Source organism: Ambystoma mexicanum, chromosome 8 (assembly GCF_040938575.1).
Source record: "Ambystoma mexicanum isolate Mex_15411 chromosome 8, UKY_AmexF1_1, whole genome shotgun sequence".
Classification (NCBI taxonomy): Eukaryota; Metazoa; Chordata; class Amphibia; order Caudata; family Ambystomatidae; genus Ambystoma; species Ambystoma mexicanum.
This window is the reverse complement of record NC_090929.1, coordinates 652,779,007-652,801,656: the sequence shown is the minus strand read 5'-3', so window position 1 is coordinate 652,801,656 and position 22,650 is coordinate 652,779,007. Positions and strand designations below refer to the sequence as shown.

General features: G+C 44.5%; 1 protein-coding gene across 9 annotated transcripts in view; it reads left to right on the top strand.

Annotated features, from left to right (window-relative positions):
* Positions 1 to 322: 322 nt before the first annotated feature.
* LOC138472286 (coiled-coil domain-containing protein 50-like) overlaps positions 323 to 22,650 on the top strand; it is a 768,296-nt gene continuing 745,968 nt past the window's right edge. For 6 of the 9 annotated variants that reach the window (XM_069610404.1, XM_069610402.1, XM_069610401.1 and 3 more), the window contains exon 1: positions 564 to 750. The gene's annotated coding sequence lies outside the window, so the exon portion shown is untranslated. Of the gene's footprint in view, positions 345 to 563; positions 751 to 22,650 lie in introns of those variants that run through there. The other 3 variants (XM_069610405.1, XM_069610398.1, XM_069610399.1) reach the window with 2 other exon arrangements.

The following is a 22,650-nucleotide window of genomic DNA, read 5'->3' as shown; positions in this document are numbered from 1 at the left end:
TACGAAGATTCGCAACATCGGATCACCACCGGGCAAGAGTGGGTTAATTATTTTCAGGGTCAATCAGATTAAGAAACAATCGGGATTCGGGGTGCTCGGGCTGTCTCCTTGAACCCATGGGGCGTGGGGGGTCGGGGGGAGGGGGGAGTTCCGTTGATTTTACCCCTGAGCAAGGGCCACGCGCAGACCCAAAAAAAAACACTGAGAGTGCATTTTGAGACCCCCTCCATATGATTTGTCTCGATCCAGAAAGAGGTGTCCAATGAAATCGTCCAATAATAGGTATCATCACCTCCTGGACCAATACGGTGTTGAAACCTTTTGGCTGGCTGTGAGGAGGAGAGGTATATGTATTGACTGTAGCTGCACCTTTTTTTATTTAAGCGGCAGCGTATCACTCACTTTGTGGTTAGTCCTACGTATTACATGAAAGCTAAATGTTTCCATCTGTATCAGCGGCGGGCAGCATCCTCACAGGTAGTGCTGTCAGTGTGCGCGCGAAGTGGTACAACCCGAGCCTCCCTGGAGTTCCCGTCGAATGGTTTGGCCCGGGGTGTAGACTGCATTCCTAGCCCGAGCCATGCAGAATGAGAGCTCCCTGGGTGAGCAGGGCACCTCTGTGCTTTGTCTGAGCCGCCCCTTAGTACCCTCTGAAAGTCCCAATGCCCACATGAGCCTTCCGCTCCCGGTGCCCGGTCCTGGACATGTGCAGGGAGAGAGTCACAGCAGCGGGAAAGTCAGTGAAATTGGGTAACAGAAATGCACAGGAGCGAATGCCGGTGTATGTGTGTTTGTGTGTGTGTGCGCGCACTGCAGCCCCACTGTGTGTCTTTTAAACCTCGCAGCTGATCTGCCTCTGGGGCTGCTTGCCCTCCACATTTGATCCCTACTGTTCTTTTAAAGGCAGGCGCCACTCTAAAAGACGCATGTTGATACCCACAACTCATGTATGTAACATGTTCATAGGTTATCACGCTTAATTGCATATGAGGATGATCAAATGTGACTGTAAGTCGACCGTTAGTCTGTCTGTCTGTTCTTGCGATGGGGGCAGTGGAGCGGGTGGGATTAGTTAAAATGTTGTCACTCGGTGCCATCAATGTCGTTATTCTATTGGGAATAACCTTAAAGGCAAAACCGTGTAGTTCCAGTGAGCTGCAATCGCGTAACTTCAGTATCGCGTTGCTTTTCACATCACCGTAGTCTCCTTTGTATATCTCTCTCTCTACATTGTGGGACCTTTATTGAAATCGTCGTTTTGTTTTATAGAGACGACAAAACATACCCTTGACATGCGGGTATGAAGCTAACTGTTAAAGCGCACTATTTTGATTTCAATCCCGGGTTAGCCTCTTCCCCTTGACAGACGAGGGTGTGATCCTGGGCAAATCAGTTTCGCAACATTTCCCTCAATTTCTTTGTCTGCAAAAGTTAGGAGCGCTCACAGCCATGCTGACGTCCAGCGTTAAAACACTGCGTGAACATGTATGGGCGCTCATGTTTACCCTTTGGACCCGTTCACTGCACACACGTGTCTTTTTGTGCGGACAGCGTCTTTTTATTACATGTTGCAATACTGCGGATTTTGACTAGCCTGTGCGGGCACTTTGCACTGGGGAGAGGAAACTTTCCCTCTTCTTGTGTTGATGCCTTTTTTGGTATCGTGCCTTTTTTTTGGGATGTGTCGCGCAGTGAAGTTTCCGCCCCCCTCCCTTTTCCTTATGTGTGCTTGGGTCCTGTTCATTTCTGGGGTGGTTTTAGTCATTCGCTCTTGTCCTAAGATTGTGGATAGCTCAGTGGGATAAGTACCTGCTACATATCTGTTTTTCAATCGCAGACTTTTATGGCCGCACTCATTCTTGTACCTATTTGAAATGGATACTATGAGTAGAGTTTATTTGGCATAGTACCGATACATGTTACTTACAGCGGTTTGAAGTCACGACAGTAAGCGCTCAATGGCTAATCCATTGGTAGCGTTTCTGCCCATCGATTTACCCACTCCACTCACTCAAAGGTAGTTCGTTAATCTTCCGTTTTGTATTCCCGAGCCATGAATGACGTCGCCGCCGCTCGTGCGTGCCCTCATAAATGTCAGAACAAGCGCTGGCCCCACTAAGCCTTGTGTAGTAACCCTTGACCTTCAAAGGTGATTCCATCGGGATTGGGATAAGGAGCGAAGGCATTGCACAGTAACCAGTATTCTTAGCGGAAGGTTGGACTAGTTCAAAACAACGGGCATGTTTTTAAAAACGTGTTCCTTTAAGTTGTGAGTGGCAGAAACGAGACACTGTTAGTTTACACACACGCTCTGCGATCCCGCCCCAACCCCCCCCCCCCCCCCCCCCCCGCCGCTGCCAGGGGATTTCACCCAGATTCAAAGCCTAAGCAGTGGAGTTTAGTATGCACATTTCTACTGGGGAATGGACTTTTTTCTCACCTAATTGGCCTCATGAATCGTTTGGCAGTTTAGTAAAAGGTTTGGTAACAGAATTGCCTCCAAACAAAAAGTTTCAGCTCTGAAAACCCCTGCTTTTGTTTATAAAGGAAATGTCCTGCATACAAAAGTGTCATGAGATGTGATGTTCCTGCATGCCTAGAATGGCTTATGCCCAGAAAGTCCCATTGGGCTCCAAAATGGGAGATGTCTGAAGGGTCTGTATGACCGTGACTCACCCATGGGCACCTTTCCGCTTGCTGCATGTTGTGCCAGTCAAGTAATACCACCAAACTCTTAATGAGGCCCTTAGTGTTTACAAACAGGCCCGGCCTTGGGGGGGGGGGGGGCGAGCCAGGCGACCGCCCCGGGTGCCACGCCCCCCCCCAAGGCGCCATTAGGCCCCCTCACGCCAGCTCGGGGGAGTCTTTCAAGGGCTCCCCCAAACTGGTGTAGCGGGAGAAGGCGCAGCAGGTGGGCTCATTCAATGTCAATCGGGTGCTGAACACCCGATTGTCACCAAATGCGCCCTGCACCGCCGCGGGCGCCTTCATCAACAAAAGGCACCTTAGCCCCCTGCCACGCCAGCTCTGAGGAGTCTTTCAAGGGCTTCCCTGAGCTGGCCTAGTGGCGGCAGGCACCTCATTGCTAGGCAATGCGCCCGCGGCAGCGGAGCACATTTAGGAACAATAGGGTGCTATGCACCCTATTCATAGAATTTCCTCTTCGCAGGAGCGAGGAGGTGTGTCACTCTGTGGCAACGCCCCCTGTTGACGAGGGGCATGCGGGGAAGGGGGGGCGCCAATCCGCCCAGGGCGCTGCTGCCCCTAAGGCTGTCCCTGTTTACAAAGCACTGCATCTACCGTTACCCAACTCTTTTTTGGTGCTGACTGCATCTTGGCTTCTTCCTCAGCAATAGAAAACCTCTCTCCTTCTTCTCTCCCTCCCCTCTCTTCTCTGCTTTCCCATCCTTGTATCGTTCTGCTTGCTCATTTTCGTTCCTCCATCCGATTACGGTCTGCATACCCCTTGCAAGGGGTTGGGGCGGGGGGGTGAGCCACAACAAGAAAAAGCAGTTTGAGGCACACTGATACTACTACGGTGGTGATTTGGCACAGTATGAATGCATATTAACATAACAAATATTAATTTGCTAGCAGCTGTGGCACTCTGTGTGGTTGGGGGGGCGCTGGGTGTAACTAGAATCTTGTAACCTCCCACAACGTCCATGCAGGAATTGATGAGCAGGAGATGAAGGGGTTTCTGCTGATTACATAGAATCTATATTTTGTTTTGTTTTTTTGACTAGTTGGTTTTTCTGCATCTATTATGCAGGGGGAGACTGCCCGTGCGATACCCCTTAACACTCCTACAATAATTATTTCCCTAAACCCACCCCCACATATATGTGGGGCACAATTCGTCAAAAAATCTGCAACCAATCTTGTGACCAAATAGGCTGCGCAGAAATCTGCCAACCCGCTAAAAGTGGGTCCTGGCAACAGAACCTCATCCATTGAGCAGGTGCTACTTATGGACATCAAGGAGCTAGAGCAGAGGTCTTCAACCTGTGGGGCACGGCCGCATCCAGGGTGGGCGCGTGCGAGAGCCCAGCATGAAATGTAAAAAAGAAAGAAAAAGTTTGTTTTATTGGAGGAAATGGGCAGGGTGGCTCACACGGTCGGGCTGGACCATAAAACTGTCTCTGGCACCAATGAAAAAGTGGCCCGCAGTTGCAAATGGATATTCATTCCTTTAGTCAGACTGTTTGAACAGTACCCAATGGGGTGTTTTTTTGCTAAAATGTAAGCAAATTGTGATAGTCAAAGAATATTTATTCAGCAACAATGCTCAAAACTACTTGCTGCATAGTGAAGTAACTCCTCAAACAGGCCCATATTGGCCAAAAAAGTGACCCATTTTCACTGGCCTACACTAGCAGTTTTGGTACAGGCATTGCCCTATGGGCCAGTCTGAGCCTGGTGGCTCATCCATAATGGGCGAGGGGGCGTCCACCCAGTGGCCCCCTCACCCATTATGGATGAGCCAGCCCAGTGAAACACTGAGCACTCCCTCAGCTGCTTTTTCCAGCTGAGGCAGTGCTTGTGTGCTGGCTGAACTGTCAAAGGGAAACATTGTTGCCCTTTGACAGTTGAGTTCCCCAGCCGCACATGCTCACTGAGCCATGCAAGGCTGGGGCGTTTTGCTTCACCAGCCTTGCATAGCTCATTGGAAATGCTGGCTGGGGCACTGCATGTGCGAGGGGGAGCTCCTGTGCCTCCTCGCACATATGGACAGAGCAATCTGGAGCGTGGCATTTCTGCACCGAAACGCAGGTCCCTGCAGAAGGTACATTTATGTTCATGCATTTGTTATTTAAATATGTGTATAAATGCGTGTATGCTTGTGTTATGAGTGAGTGAATGGTGATGGGCTCTCATATGATAGTGATTGCTGTGTGAATGCATGTGTGTGTATGTTTATTTTGGTCCGTTGTGCTGATTTTGGCGAGTGGGGTGTAGAGGTGGGAAGGAGGGTTGTACAACAAAGGCCTTTTAAAAGGCCTTTGTTGCACAATCGCCATACCCACCTTCCAAAATCGGCTCTTCTTTCGGAGGCACCCGTGGGACAGGGATGGTATTTCTTTACTGTATATCTATCATTGTTCTGTAAAACATACCATGCTTTCCCCCTTGGCCTCCAGCGCAAATTGCAAACTGTTTGGTTTTTTACCCATTATTTTTTTTTAAAGTATGCTCTAGAATGCAACATTTTAACCCATTATTAAAAAAAAATTGACGGGACAACCCCCTGAACTCCCTTTGAGTGGTTCGGGCTCCCTTGCTATGCTCGGCCGCTATGTTATTTTTATGGGAAATATTTATGCCCCTCCATTTCGGCCCTCGACTGCATTGGGGACTGGGTAGGAGTGGGATGAGAGAGCCCAGCGACCATGATGGGAGCAGGTGAGGGAGCTCGGGTACTATACTGGTAGCAGGGTGCGGTGACAGCACACAATAGTTCATAGCCTTTTATACATACTGCCCCTTTGACATTTTTGGGGGTGCCCTGCCTGCCCAAATTTTGCTCAGGGGGGGACAAGGCAAAAACAGTTTGTAGACCACTGAGCTAGAGCGATAGGTGGTGGTGTGTGTGTGGTGTACAGCACAACTAATTCCATCATGAAACTCGAGCATTCCACTTTTTCCAAAAAGTACAGTCGCAAAGTTGTTGACGCATTGTACATGTGTAATTTCAAAATGAATGGTCACCTTTCAAATCCATTTCTAAAGTGTATTCACAGTAAAAACAAAAGTAATGAATGGGTCTCTGATCCGTGTTCTGCCTTTTAATCAACAGCGTATTTTGAGGTATTGTAAATTCCCAAAAAAGCACACAATTACTTCTTAAACATATTGCCTAATTTTGTGTGCTTTAAAGAAATGACTAATTCATATGTGATTTGAGATGCATTTTTAGGGGGATCCCAATGGCCATATGAGGTGTAATTCCACGTGTATATTTGTATGGCAGCAGTAGTCTCGGAGGCAAGCATTACTCCAGGTAGTCAATGTTAAGCCAACCAGACTTTTCTAAGCTGCAAGTAGGCGACGCATGGGAAGCCTCTCTTTAAATGTACCCCGTGTCAACGTAAAGTAGGGGTCTGAGTCAGGGAGGTTTTCTTTGGCCCTGTGGCCAGGAAGTAGTCCATGGCCGAAATTGGGGCGGAGCTAGATCGGCTGCATTGCTTGTCCTCTGAGGGAAAGTGATACAATTAGATGCAGTCACCACGGAGAGGGTATACCTATTTTTTATTTGTTTCTGTTTGTGTTGAGTGTTCACTTTATTAAAAAATTACCTGATGGTTTTGATGCATTTAACCATGAAGCCGCTCTCTCGGATTGGCAGCAAGAGCAAAAGGACAATGGAAGTGTCTCACCTGTCCAAGGAATGGATTGGGGAGAGAATGTTGGAAAAGAAAAAAAACATTAGAATTAACTGTTGAGAGACAAGATGGGCAGAAGGAGGCTTGTGTGACTCTTCCTTAGGGGGGCTGTGACCTTGAACGCCCTCAGGGATAAAAGAACTGCAAATGCCGGGCTGCGTCTGCCAGCGGCGACCCCACTAATGCATGTTCCCTGGTCGGGGGGGCCCAGAATGGAAAGACCCCTGGGTGCATGTGCAGGGCAGCCTGGGAGAAGATCAGGGGCGCACCGCTCTGTGCCACAAGAGTGAGAATGCGCGGGCTCATATGACAGTGATCGCAGCCCCCTCCCCCCACCCCCACCCCCGCACCCCCAGGGCATGGGGCCAGTGTTAGAACATTAAAGGAGGGTGGTGCCAGATGGGTGGAAGGGGTCTGTCCCGTCAGTTCACCCCAAGGGTCTCTTGAAGACCCCATTCCGTGAGTGTGGGCTGGTGGGGCAGGTTCCTAAGGGGGAATTTAAGCCAGGTTAGGGGGTAAAAAGAGGATTTCATAAAGGTGGGTAAGTGATTTTCTTATCTAGGCCTACAAGTTTATGGAGGGTCCAGTAATGTGGATTTTGGGGGGCGGGGGAGTGTTTGAAGGTAAAGAGTTGCCGGTCTCGGATGGTTTGATGCAGAAACGCGAATACTGCATAATAAACAACTATGCTAACATCACTCATTTTAGTAGATTAGGGTGAAAAGGTTTGTGTATGGACATGTCTTTGACTACGACTCCAAAAGAATGAGGTGCAAAAGACAAGGGCCCTCATTACAACCCCGGCGTTAAATTGGCGCTATTAGCGCCTTGGTTAACGCCGGTAATGTACCGGATCCGCCAGGGTGACATGCGGAATTACCGCCCCTTTCCAAGATTGGCGGGGCGGTAATTCCCCATTTACCATTGGCCCTTCCCCATTCCCATTTTTGCCCCATAGGGCTCAATGGGAATGGGGTAGGCAGTAATTTTGGTACCGCAAAATGCGGTACCATAATCACCTTCAAGGTCCCTTTGCGGGTCCTTCCCTTAACGGCTCGTACAGACCAGCCGTTAAGGTCGTATCCCGCAAAGGGACCTCGTAATCAGGCATTAAGGGATTACTGGTACCCTTACCTGTAACAGTAATCCCTTAACGCCAGGGTTGAAATCAGGGCTAAATTGTCTTGAAAATAGTCAGTCGCCAATGGAAAATGGCCCTGGTCGGTTTAATCCTAGTTCCGCTACTCGTGGTCACTAAAAAAAGTCAACTGCTTGGATTTATAATACATTTCCACGTTCCCATATCAGGATCCAAATACGGGCAGCTTCTAGTGTGTGATGCCTCTTATGTAGCTGCCAAGAGTGGTCTTAATCAGGAACAATTGTGATCGGTCTGTGTCAAAAATGCTGGGTTTTTACATTGACACAAACTTCATGTCACCAAGAAAGCACAAGCAGCCTGGTGCCATCCGAGACACCTCCAGAGGATTAAATCCACCCTCCCTCTCCGCAGCTCAACAGTACAGACTACATTCTTCCTTCTTAAGCTCATCCGCCTCCAACTCCCTTCGGGTCAGTCGCTTCTCGAAGCAACGCGTTGGTGTTAGATCTCTCTTGTCAGCTGGTGCCTCCCTGACTCCCTCAAACTTGAGGAGAACCATCTCTGGTTCCGGAAGCACCTCAAGACCTTTCTCTTTGCTTCTGCTTCTTCTCCTCCACTGACCACCTGGCTGTTACCTGAAACTGCACTGGTTACCTGGATACCCTCTGATCCTGGGCCCAGGTCCTCCCCCCGCTAGTCACACACACCTGCACTGCCTGCCTGGCAACCCCCGCTCTTGGGGACTGTCTATGTATCCCTACATTCCCCGTACCCGCACTTGACACCTGATGTCTGCACTTCCCCTTGCCACTGGCTGGCCGTTACTTACTTATTGTTATTATCTATTCCCATGTAGTGCACTGTCCCTTGCCCTTCCCCTGCACTTGCGTGATCTGAATGATCCCTAGCCTAGTAGGATCGTTGTCTGTCCTCCCTTTGTTCTCCCTCCCTTGCCTCGCCACGCCTTGAAACACTTGTGTATAGGCGCGTTATAAATGCTATATCATATCATCTAAGCGCTCTGCCACATTGAAGGAGGGACCGCCCGGTTGAATGGCCGACCAGACCTCACATTGCTATCCTGTGTGCCAGAGTGTCCCTAATCACCAATCATGGTGGATTTTATTACATCACCTCCATTCCAGGGAACCGAGGATGACCCCCCTCTTTAATAGCTGTGTCGTGTCCAAGACCCATTGAGTCGGTTACAGAGCCTTCCATAGCAGAAAATCGGGTTACCTGGTCGGCATGCTCAACCGATCCTTGCCACGAGAACCACCCCTAGCAAATCAACAGCATAGAAATTGAAGGGTTTAAAAGAAATTAATCAACACATTTGCATTCTCCGATTACACAGAAATAACGCTGATTGGGCTTCCTTGTCGTTTTTCACCTAGTCCAATTACAAAGATAACTGAAAACGTATGATTTCTTTCAGTTCCTCTTTGTGGCACCCATCATTTCATTTATTTGAATTTCTAAAGCGCACTATCGCCCTTAGGCATTGAGGCGCTTTGAGGGACATATATGAAGGCTTGATTCAGGGTTACATGAATGCGGCACTTGAGCACTGGTGCACTCTAATTTAGACCCCAACCGCTCTTCATGATGTTTGTGTTAACCACTGATAACCTGAGTACTTGTTCTGCTGCATCCTTCACGGTACATATGTTGGCAAATTGTATATTGTATAATGCCTGGCTTGCAGCTACAAAAACAAAAAAATAAGTGAGAACACATTTTTTTTTCGTTCCAGTGCTAACCAATTTCCATACCTACCATATGCTTGTGTATGGTAGGTATGCAAAAGTAAGTATAGGGAGGACAAAATGAAGGAACGGGTGGGGATGAGAGCTTAGAGTTAATTGGGGTGTGAGGGGTAGAAACATCCATTAAGAGAAACAAAAAATAAATCGCACTTTTTTCCCCAGGGATTTGCACAAAAAATAAGTACCCAATGGAGTCCAATAGTCAAAAAATTGTTTCTTACACTGCCTACCACCACTTGTAATCCTGTGGTAAACCACAGGACCAAGTGCCGGTAACGGCAGTGTGGCAGTATTTCGGCAGATTTACAGTATTTCGGCAGATCTACGGCTGAACTCGTAGTGAGGGCCCATGTCCCAAAACTGACATCTAACCATTCTGCCCATCTATCGTGCCTCGATTTTATATACTCCTTTTCTTGTCAACGATGACTCTTGTGTATAATAGATGTATAATGGATACCACGTCTTACTGTGTACATCACTCCGTGGGCTCGCAAGCAGGCCAGATCTGCCCAATACTGTAGTGTCTTCTTCGCCCGAGGATCCACAAAAGGTGCACGTTTCTAGATCTGCGTGGAATCCTCAATCCACCAGGTCCCCAGCAAACCTTGATGCTGGCAGGCTTCGATTTGCATCACCCCATGGCACGATTCCTGGAGAGCCGCATGTTCATGTTGCCCTCTTTTGTGTGCTAGCTGTGGTGGGACTGAACCTTCATCTTGACTCGGACTTTGTCTGCCAGGAGAGCGTTCTGGTCGGCAAGCCACCGAATATCAATCCATTTGGATTATAGGTCTTTCGCGTGAAAACTTAAAGGGGTCATTCCGACACCGGTAAGGGTGCCAATGCCGGTAATCCCTTACCTCCGTATTCCGAGGTCCCTTTGCGGGTCCTTCCTTACCTCCTGCTTTTAGCAGGAGTAAAGTATGGGACCCGCAAAGGTACTTCAGAGGTAATTACGGTACCGTAATTTACGGTGCCGTAATTACCTCCTTCCCCATTTCCATTGAGCCCTATGGGGCAGAAATGGGAATGGGGAAGGGCAAAAGGTGAATGGGGAATTACCGGTCCCTCCAACCCTGGAATGGACCGGTAATTACTCCATTCACCATGCCAGATTTGGGACGGTTTCGGAGGCAACCATGGAGCTAATTACTCCATGGTTAGCTCCAAACCCGGAATGAGGCCCAAAGTCTGAAAACCCAAAGTTTGAAAAAAGAATGGCAAAAACCAATTCCAGATAATGCATCTTTTTCTATACTTTGCAGTATTATCTCCTAACTCTGTAAAATATAAATGTGGACATATTGTTTCCTTGGTGCACTTTTATTTGTTAATGTTAAGTTTGTTGTGCTTGTTCTCAAATGCCCTCCTGACCGCCTCCACCACACAGCCCGCTGCCCCATTGTATCTCCTATTCTCTAATTCATGTCCTTCACCCTAAAGTCACGCCGTTTCACTAACTGGGACACCTTGGGCCTCATTACGAGGTTGGAGGTAGTCCTGGCGCTATTAACGCCATGACTACCTCCAATACCGGTACCGTGTCCGGTCCCGTCCAATGGGGACTTACCGGTCTATTCCGACCTTTGCGGGACCGGTAAGTCCCCATTGAAAAAGCCATTCCCCATTTCCCATTTGAGCCCCCATAGGGCTCAATGGGAAGGGGGAAGGTGCTTATAACGGTACCGCAATTTGCGGTACTGTTATTAGCTCTGAAGTCCCTTAACGGGTCCCTTTAAGGAAGGGACCCGCTAAGGGACCTCGTAGTGGGGCGGTAAGGGATTACCAGCACCGGTGCCCTCACCGGTGCTGGTAATCCCTTACCGGCCACCTCGTAATGAGGCCCATTGCTTTTTACCCTGCTTGAGTTTTCCAGTGGTCAGATGAGTAGGAGTGTTTGTCAGGAAAAAGTGGCTTTTACATTGTTCGCTGAATTCTAGGACAAAGACCACCTTTTTATGGACCCGGATGGCCAGTTCCATTGTCTTGGTGTATAGATGGAAATGCCCTGTCTTTCCTTTGTGACGTTTCGCTGGTCCTTGGTTTCGGGTGTTGCGGGATCTGCCAGTGAGCACTGCATACTCCGGAAGGTAGCTCAGCTTTTTGGTAAGGCCCGCGGTGGCGGGTCCCCACAGCCAGCGCAAGTACAGCCTGAGATGAGAAAGACATTGGGGTTCGGCTTAGGAAGAGATGCGGGAGCAGGGCTGATGGAGGGTTTGCCACTGCCATTGGGAGAGATGGCAGAGGGAAAGGTAGGCGAGGCAGGGAGTTCTAATGTGACTAGGGAGGGCTGGCAGGAAATGCTTGACTTCATGTAGGTGTGGTGCATAGTAGTTTTGCATTCGATAGAGTGGTTTCTGAACAATACCTTAGAGAACTAGACGTTGTAGCGGCAGTGGTAGAGGATGAAGCAGAAGCGCTGCCCGTAGCCAGACAAGGAGTTGGCGCCGGAAGAGGTGGGAGAGCTAGAAGTAGAGGAGGCAGATGCGGTCCCCCAGCAGATTTCCCAAGAGCCTATGGCATCCACATGTGTGCATGCTCTTGCAGAGAGGGTAAGGTAGACATAGGCATGACATGCCAAGTGTGAGGCAACCTGGACATGAACAGTTCCCACCTCGTCATAAGCCTGGGAGAACTTCATCTTGCTGGAAGGGATGACCGTGTGTGCGTTGGAAGCCCCTTTCATATGGAGCCTATGCAACAGGCCAGCGAATTGGACTACACCAAATAAGAGTTGCTTTTTGGAACCACCACAATGCAAGACCATTTAGAATGGAAACCTAGTCCTCAACGCAAGGCAGCTTCCAATGAGTACCTGCCCAGGGCTGGTCCCATACCCACTGGCACAGGCAGCCATCAGTCCCACTACCCTCTATGCCCACCCAAGAAACTATGACGTTGACTATTTTTGCATGAACCCCCCCCCTTTCCTCTCCCCCAATCACTGTGCCTTATACTAAAGTTTGGAATAATTAGATTTGCAAAAAATATGCGTTATGTAGCTGTTTCAGTTTATGACTGAAATGTTTTGCTCAGTCTAACCCACAACGAATCATTTTAAATAATTTTAAGAGCCCCTAGAACTACTAATCCCATATCGGAAACTATCTCTCTAATCCTAAACCAAGACGTGCCCTTACACCTTGACCATCGTCTCCACCACAAGGCTGGCACAGAGCTAAATAAGTACATCACCCAGCTGCCACAGCCACGACAAAGGGCCTTCATACAGGTTTGTCAGTATTCCGGTGGTAAATCCACCGAAATACCTCCAAACTGAATCACCTTTACCGCCACTTGGTCCGGCGTAATTATTGCCAGTTTACAAGTGATGGTATGGCGGTGTTAATCCTCATTTGTGGATTCCAAGAGACTACATGTGGATGTCAGAGGAATTACCGTTGGCTGTAATACCACCAATGTTTCGCATTTTTGACAGTAAGGTGGCAGAATTACCTCCACCTCACCAACAATGTTGTAGTATGGCAGTGTAGTAATGCATCTGTAATGCAGTGGTAACAACGTTACCACTGCATTTCTGCTGTTTTCCCACACTGCCGTATGGTAATGAGACCTAATTTGTCTTCTTTTCTTTTCAAACTGGGTTTATTGAATGAAAAAGTTAAGCCATAACAACTTGTGACATGCCTCAAATCGTGTGACCAGAACAACTGGGAGTTCTATCATGCATGTAGTGCATGTCATACTTAACCCATTCCTTTAACCCTGCTGACCAGCAAGGACATTCTACAAATTCAGTGGGCCCCTGTGCCTGCCCCACCCGCCACCATGACTTCACATGTTATTTACACTGGTGTAGTTACCACCATTCGTTGGTCTTAAGTATCATCATCTTCTTCATGTACTTTATAATTTGCACACCCCAACATATGGAAAACAGTTCCCAATTGTCTTTGAGTCTAGGTGTGCAAATGAACAGGTTACAATAGTCAGTCTCCAACTCCTTTATGCAAGACATATAGTCTATCCATTCATTATGCTTCAGGGGAGAGTGGTGTAACCAGTTCATGTATTGTACTGGGACTTAATAAAGCGCGAACAAGACCAAAAATGGCATCCAGGCGCTAAGGAGTGAAGAGGAGGGGGAGCAACCAGAGATTTTAGAACAGGAAAGTTTTAGGACGTTTACGGAAAGAGAGAAAGTCAGAGATACTATGGATTACAGAAGGAATGGCATACCACAAGGTAGGGCTGAGCACAGAGAAGGACCTTCCTCCGGCTCGAGTCCGTTGGAAACGAGGAATACAAAGCAGAGATTGATTAGCCGAGTTGAGGGCTCTTCATGGCCTGTCAAGTGCCAGTTTGGATTGCAGGAACTCTGCCCAGCATTATGGATAGCTCGATGAACGAGGCAGATTGGTTTAAATTTAATACAGTTTTTCACAGGGAGCCAATGGAGTTGGCGTGGAAGGTCCTGAGAGTGTGCCAATCTAGGGGCATTCAGGGCAAGGTGGGCTGCTGAGTTCTGAAGAATTTGCAGTCGTTGAAGCAGAGACTCAGTTTGGCCAAGGTAGATACCATTGCAGTATTCTATCCAAGGTTTATGGGGCTTAATTCCAAGTTGCTCTTGCAGGCGACTCCTTACAATCCCTGTTAATTAGTCGCAAAAGTAATTATTTATCTCCTGATAATCTTCGATGTGTCGCAGGTCACTGGATTCGAACGGACATTAAGCCCTAACCGTCCTTGAGAAGACTCTAAAACATAGGATAATTCCAGTGAATAATTATAACTGTTGCTTTAATAGAACATCAAAATATTATACAGTTAGCCCTCTTCTTTGACACGTGTTTCGGCTCCCTATGAGCCTTTCTCAAAAATGGGCTGGCAATAAACATACAAAAATCATAACATAGTCCCAATCAGTGTAAACAAACACATTTCATACAGTAGGTCCAAAATTAAAATTCCAAACAGCCATGATACCATCATAAACCTGTAATATCAAATGACCAAGAAGACGGAGAAAGAGGGGTTGGTGAAGGGAGGGATTCAACGGTATCAGGAGAACAGTGTATATACACACGAAAAATAGTAATAATAATAGTAATCACAAACACAAAATGAAACAGAAAAAGAAAGAAAAACGTTAGTTTCATTGTTTGTGAGTCTACAGTAAAGTGTCCCTATAATTGTTGGAAGATTTTTGGCTTACCCAATCTTGGATAGGTACAGTCCATAAGAAAGTTATCAGTATGCCACATCACTGGGACCGATCCCCACAGTTCAATATTCTGCAACAGAACATGTGTAACAATCCCTTTTAGGTGAAAATATATAGTCACTCAATTTTTGAGTTAAATGGATAAGGGTATTGGTAACCCGAGTATAGTAGGCAGTAGGGGTACGCTATTTACCAATTTTATTCCAATGTATGGTTATAGATTGTACATTCTATAGTATGTTTCCGTCCTAGTGTAATGTGCGTTATTGTTTTTTTTTTTCCTAAATAGCTTAACTGTCAAAAAAGAAGTCACAGAAGTGATGTGATTAATATCCTTTCATGGTATTCTTGTTATAAGGGCTTAGTCCGAGGTTAGCCAAAAACAAAATGCTAGTCTCGTGTACTACTAAATACGGAAAAAATGATAATAATTAGAAATGTAAGAAAGCGACACTGCTAACAATCATTATAAGATTGAAATCCATTTGTGTACATAAAATGTAATTTACTGTTGTTTTGAGCGAGAAATGCATCTATGAGATTGGGCCTTAAATGCCCATCCCATTCACTAAATTGGTATCTGTATAAACCAAAGCCTAGAGAATATAAGCTTACCCTGTTACTTCATGTTGATATCGCGTCGGCTGTTCACGAGCGATCGCAGCCGACGCCATTTTAGAATCTCTGGTAATGAGCGGTCACCATGGCAACGTGGTCACGCGTTGTCATGGTAGCCCTCATACAACCTGACGGTGTTCTGCTGTTCTTAACGGCCGCCATTACAGAAGTTCTATTGTTAGCACAGTTGTCATAGTGTCAAATGTATTTGCTATTTTTAAAGAAGACATGTAATCGATGCGTGTTGTGATATATAATAGGAATAGAAAAGATTGTGTTGATATATATTTCCATTGTTCCCCGGTAGGTATTTAGATTTCAGATGGTCTTAATAACTACTTAATTTCTCTATCACGAGCCTAGAGGATACGAGCTTACCCAGTTACTTCATGTTGGTATCGCGTCGGCTGTTCACGAGCGATCGCAGCCGACACCATTTAGAATCTCTGGTAATGAGCGGTCACCATGGCAACGTGGTCACGCGTTGTCATGGTAGCCCTCGTACAACCTGACGGCGTTCTGCTGTTCTTAACGGCCGCCATTACAGAAGTTCTATTGTTTGCACAATTGTCATAGTGTCAAATGTATTTGCTATTTTTAAAAAAAGACATGTAATCGATGCGTGTTGTGATATGTGATAGGAATAGAAAAGATTGTGTCGCTATTTATTTCCATTGTTCCCCGGTAGGTATTTTGGAAGGAACCAGCAATACCAACTATGTATTTTCTCCCCAAGATACATAAAGATTATGATGAGATACCTGAGGGCCGCCCAATCCTCAGTGGGATAGGTTGGATCACAGAGAACATATCAGAATACTTCGACTCTATTTTGAAGCCTTGTGCAGCTCTGTTGAAGTCTTATTTGCAGGATTCCACAAGCTTGATTCAGAGACTACAGAACTTTCAATGGCACAGGACTTTCTACTTGGCAACTTTGGATGTGAAGGCTCTTCATACTTCAATTCATCATAAATGAGCAACCATCTCCATCGATTACACCTTCAGGAATGACTCTGCCTCGTACTATCATCAAATCCAGATGCTTAAAGAAATGTTGCAACTTACTCTGGACCTTAACCTGTTCACATTTGACAACTGTATATACCAACAGACAAAAGGGGTGGCCATGGGCACTAAATATGCCCCAGCCTTGGCCAACCTCTTTATGGGCATGCTAGAAGATAATGTGGTATACACAGCTCCTTTTTTCCATAACAAGATTAAGATGTAGACTGGCTACATCAATGATATTTTTTGCATTATTGATGGAGGTACAGAAGAATTTCAAGATTTTGTGAACTCGCTGAATCAAAATTGTTATGATATCCAGTTTGAAGGAGAATGTGACAAACAAACTATACATTTTTTGGATTTGACAATACACTCAGATGGGAACAAGTTACAGACTTGGACTTTCAGGAAACCAACTGAAGTTAATTCTACGCTCCATGCAAACAGCTGTCATTACTACCCGACAATTAGAAACATACCATTAGGGGAGTATATTAGAGCCAGATGTAATTGCCAGGATGACAGAAAATTTAAAGACAAATGCACACTCCTACAAGTGTTTTAAGAACCGAGGGTACTCCGCTGAATGTGTCAAGTCAGCGTACAAGAGAACCAGATTGATGCGACAACATGACACTCTACAACCAAAATCTGACAGAACTACAGAAGGGCCAATAGGGTCAAGATTTATAACTCAATACTGTAGAGATCACCAGCAAATCCAAAAAATACTTACTAAACACTGGTATCTATTGAAATTTGATCAACATATTAAACAATATGTTGAAGACAAGCCACACTTGATCTTCAAGAAAGCTGGAACACTCAAGACAATGCTGAGTCCATCTCTGTTACCAGATGTCAGACAGGATAGCCAGTTGACCTGGCTACATAAGAATTTCAGTGGTTTCAGGAAATGTGCCATGTGTGCACAATGTAGGTACGCATATGAACAGACAACTACATTCAAGGATGCGAATGAGAAGATATGGCTAATCAAACAGGGGATTAATTGTAAAACCAAATTTGTTGTCGATGGTATCATTTGTGTTTGTAAAAAGATTTATATTGGGAGTACTAAGAGTTAAGAGTATGTATACGAGAACACTTGGCTAAGATTGGTAGCCATGACATTTCTCTGCCCTTAGCGGAGCATTGGCAGACCTGTCATCAAATGAACAATAAGTCCGAGATCAGGTTCATAGTTTTGAAGCATGTAACGCTTAACAAAAGAGGAGGAGATAGACTGAAGGCCCTAAGGCAGTCTGAAGCATGTACGATATGCTTTTTCAATTCAGCATTGGCAGTCCTTAACAGTGATAAGGAAATGGTGTCATTCCTGTAGATTAATCCATTAGTGACTTTTTTTACCTTATTATAACATCAGTCTTCCATACTATATTATAGGTATAGAATGCACGTCTTTAGAGACCTATGAGTTAATTTGAGGTATGTGGGTGAAATGACTAATTCTGTACACTCTACAATAGTAATTGGAGACCATCAAATATTGGTGTATATTGATTGGCATTGAAAAGTAAATCATTGGAGAATTTGTGTGTGCTCGGGTTAATTTTACCCTTAAGTGCACTTAAATTGGAAACACTAACGGACCGTCACTATGTAATCTAACTGATCTGTCAATAACACTTAAACGTTCATGATCATGATGGAGCAATTAAGTAGTTATTAAGACCACCTGAAATCCAAATACCTACCGGGGAACAATGGAAATAAATATCGACACAATCTTTTCTATTCCTATTACATATCACAACACGCATCGATTACATGTCTTCTTTAAAAATAGCAAATACATTTGCCACTATGACAACTGGGCTAACAATAGACCTTCTGTAATGGCAGCCGTTAAGAACAGCAGAACACCATCAGGTTGTACGAGGGCTACCATGACAACACGTGACCACGTTGCCATGGTGACCGCTCATTACCAGAGATTCTAAAATGACGTCGGCTGCGATCGCTCGTGAACAGCCGACGCGATATCAACATGAAGTAACAGGGTAAACTCGTATTCTCTAGGCTTTGGTTTATACAGATACCAATTTAGTGAATGCATTTAAGGCCCCATCTCATAGATGCATTTCTCGCTCAAAAGAACAGTAAATTACATTTTATGTACACAAATGGATTTCAATCTTATGATTGTTAGCAGTGTCGCTTTCTTACATTTCTAATTATTATCATTTCTTCCGTATTTAGTAGTACACGAGACCAGCATTTTGTTTTTGGCTAACCTCGGACTAAGCCCTTATAACAAGAACGCCATGAAAGGATATTAATCACATCACTTCTGTGAATTCTTTTTGGACAGTTAAGCTATTTAGGAAAAAAAACAATAACGCACATTACACTAGGATGGAAACATACTATAGAATGTACAATCTATAACCATACACTGGACTGAAATTGGTAAATACCGTACCCCCACTGCCTACTATACTGGGGTTACCAATACCCTTATCCATTTAACTCAAAAATTGAGTCACTATATATTTTCACCTAAAAGGGATTGTTACACATGTTCTGTTGCAGAATATTGAACTGTGGGGATCGGTCCCAGTGATGTGGCATACTGATAACTTTCTTATGGACTGTACCTATCCAAGATTGGGTAAGCCAAAAATCTTCCAACAATTATAGGTACACTTTGCTGTAGACTCATAAACAATGAAACTAACGTTTTTCTTTCTTTTTCTGTTTCATCTTGTGTTTGTGATGACTATTATTATTACTATTTTTCGTGTGTATATACAATGTTCTCTTGATACTGTTGAATCCCTCCCTTCACCAACCCCTCTTTCTCTGTCTTCTTGGTCATTTGATATTACATGTAATATGATGGTATCATGGCTGTTTGGAATTTTAATTTTGGACCTACTGTATGAAATGTTTGTTTACACTAATTGGGACTATGTTATGATTTTTGTATGTTTATATGCCAGTCCAATTTTGAGACAGGCTCATAGGAAGTCGAAACACGTGTCAAAGAAGAGGGCTTACTGTATAATATTTTGCTGTTCTATTAAAGCAACAGTTATAATTATTCACTGGCGCAGAGTCCTGGAATTATCCTATGTTTTAGAGCCATTACAGTAGTCGATTGACCCCATAATAGAGGCTGTAACAATTTTAGATCTAGAGTCATTCGGGAGTAAGGGGAGAACCTTTTTCAATAGTTTGAGATTGGCAAAGCCTTTTGCAGATTGCCGAGATTTGAGCTGATCTAGGACCAGAGGACATGATTGTTATGCCTATGCTTTTAACAGCAGAGGTTTCAGGGGCCAAGAGAGGGCGGCCAGTAGTCCGGGATAAGTTGGACCAGGTAGAACCAACCAACAAGACCTTGGTTTTATCGCTATTAACCTTGAGACAGTTTTTGGATATCCCGTCAGTGACTGTCGAGAGACAGTACAGGGAGCATTAAGACTTCGGCGTAGGAGACAAAATGTATACTGTGACTGGAAATAAATTGGCAAGAGCCAGCATATACACATTGAACAAGAAGGGTGAGGGGGCCAATCCCTGAGGGACACCACAATCCAAAGTGGTAGGAGAAGTGAAAGGAGGGAGAGAAACAGTCTGAACTCAGTTGGAGAGAAAGGACGAAATCCACCTCCAAAGTACCACCAGAAATTCCAGCTTCATGAAGACAATGGAGAAGTCTGTTATGGTCAACTGTGTCAAAGGCCGCAGAGAGATCAAGGAGAATAAGAACACCAATCTCTTTGTGGTCCTGAAGTAAAGCAATGTCAGCAAGGAGGGATACCTAACAGACTCAGTACGCATAACAGGACGAAAACCAGCCTGGGAAAGGGGAGGAGATGGTTAGTTTCAAGAACAAAAGGAAAGGCTACTTCTAGCATTTAACAGCACCAGTCTGATAAATCTTGTTAAAATTGTTTTCTTACATGAATAGCCCTAACGGGCATCCAGTGGGGGGTCAAATTAACCTTTTCTCCAATTATTTTAGAGTGTTTTCACTATATTTTTCCAGTATGGTCTAATTCCAGGACATGTCCAAGTAAAGTGGAGTAAAAAAAAACTGTCCAATCAGAGGTACATCTGATCAGTTAGCTGACTGACTGGGCTCATAGTTGGCCAGCCTGGATGGGTTATAATATGTTATGGTATGTTATTGTGATTTATACTGCGCACTGCTGCCATTTGTATGGTCCCTAGGCACCCAGACAGATCTGAAAACAAAGGGGGTCTGGGCTGGGTTAGCTGGTGGGATTGAGAAAAGCACAATAGAGATTTGATGTGCTGTTGGTGGCTTCAGTTCGGTAAAAACTAGTCACTGTGTACTAGTATGCTTTTAGTTGGTCGACGTTGTGTGGTGTTTGTATGTGGGTGTTTTATGTGCGTCTTGGGTTTTGTGGAGAGTTGGTAGAGGGCTTGTAGTTTGCAGTGTTGTATGTATGTGTTTAGTTTCTTCAGTTTTTGGAGGTAGGTATGCAGAGTATTAGTGAGCTCTAGTAGAGTTAGTAGGGGGTCATCTGAGTCTTTTTCTGTGCGTTGGTTTGATTATTTGGGTTAATCTTTCTTTTATGGTGTTGGGGTTGAATGTTTTATTTCTCTGGCTGCTCTGTGAGTTTCATATTGTGTTGTATTGGTAGTTTTCCTCGCCAGTGGACTTTCTTTAGCATGGTAAGTTGAAATGCCATGTGTTTAACTGTTTCCTGAATTTGAGGTGGTCTTCTGGCTGTATTTCCTTTGGAAGTGAGTGCCAAAGTCTCACCGCTTTGCAGAAGAATGCTGATCCCCCAAATTTGTATTTTGCGTATTGTTATGGTTCAAGGTGAATAAAGTTGCTGGACCTTAGTGGCTCTGTTGGTTTGGAGATGGTGATTTCTGACAGTATGAATTCCGCTCTTTGACTGGATTGCTCTGTGTGTTATGCAGAGTTTTTATTTTTATTGATATAACTGAACTGAATCAGCTTTACAATATTTATTTTTTTATAACATATCTTATATATACATTAAAAGGTAAGGAAAAGAAAAAAAAAGATGTAGGACAAGAGAAAGCAATAAAAAAAGATCAAAACAGAATAGTGAAAAAGGGTTTCTCTGTCATTCAATTCCTATACAATTAAAAACGGAACAAAACCAAAATAAGCTCAAAATCAAGATTCATATCAAGTTCCTTACAGTTCCTACGTAAGTACATAGAAATTACGTTCCATCCATGTAACCATATACTCATCCATATCAACCTCATTTAGTTCATTTCACTTAAAACAATTGTATAACCATATAAAAGCAAGGTGAGCTAAAAAGGCGATTTCAGCCATCTCATGATATTCGTCATAGGAACTGTTTTAACAATTCTCCAAAAAAGATATCTTTCAACATTGATGTAAACATGTTCATACTTCTGTCTTTGTTTGATCATTTTGTAATTTTAAATCATTTAGAAAGGCAATTGTTGCAATTCTTAGGGAAGTAGTTTGACCACAGTATATCATCCACCACATAGTATCTGATGCTAATAAACTGTGTCCATGTAATATATGTTTAAGATGCTGTTCTCGTTTTTGTCTAGGAAATGAACATTCTGTGAATAGATGACGTGTGGTTTCTGCTTGGCCTATGTCCTTAAAGAAGCGACACACATTGTCTTTCGATATCAATTTGCGTTTTGCTTTCAAATCCCTCATCTCCCATAAGTCAAAGCGTATTCGCAGGAATTGCGGTTTGTGTGCATGCGATGGTGACGTAAGCAAATATGGTTCGGCTTCACTACATCTCTTGTGTAAGAACGGGTTTTTCGGGAAATCATGATATTGCAAACATCTCTCTTTTGTGCGGGACCAATCACACTGGAATATCTTAGTTTTAGCTCTGTCCGGGTTCGTCAACAGATCATCAAGAGACCTCAGCATCAGCCAATGCTTCAATTACAGCATGGCGCCATTTAACCATAAATTTATCGTCAGTTGAAAAGACATAAATCAGTTTGCTCTTACCCAATGCCAGAATACATTTTCTAAAAAAAGATGTCACCTGCCATATGTACCGTGCATCTAATGATATTAATCCTACTTCGGTCCTGATCCAGGCTATTGGTAAAGATTTAGGTAATCCTAGAATACCTTTCCAGAATCTACTTTCAAAGCGCAGCCATAGGTTTTCCGATATATGGTTTGGTTTCAGATCCATATATTCGTACCGGAACCACTTTCTGCTTAAAGTATGATAAGGCTGGAATGATGGTAAATTTACCATATTTAGCCTGAATAATCGAAGCCTGGGATGTCCTCATGTCTAATTTGCTGTTAAGACTATGCAAGTATGCATTATTGTTTGGTCCATCAATGACAACTCCCAAATATGTATATTGAGATACTACTTTTAAGATGTGTTCCTGTATGTGCCATTTTGGAACTTTTTTTATTTTAATGTTTTTATTTATTTTTAGTAGTGCCTCTTATTTGAATTGCAAATCATTACCTTTGTTTTATTAAGATTAACTGTTAGCATATTGTCAGTTACATAATTTGCAAGAGCATCAAGCCGGTTTTGAAGGCCACGGGGAGTCTTGGATATCAGT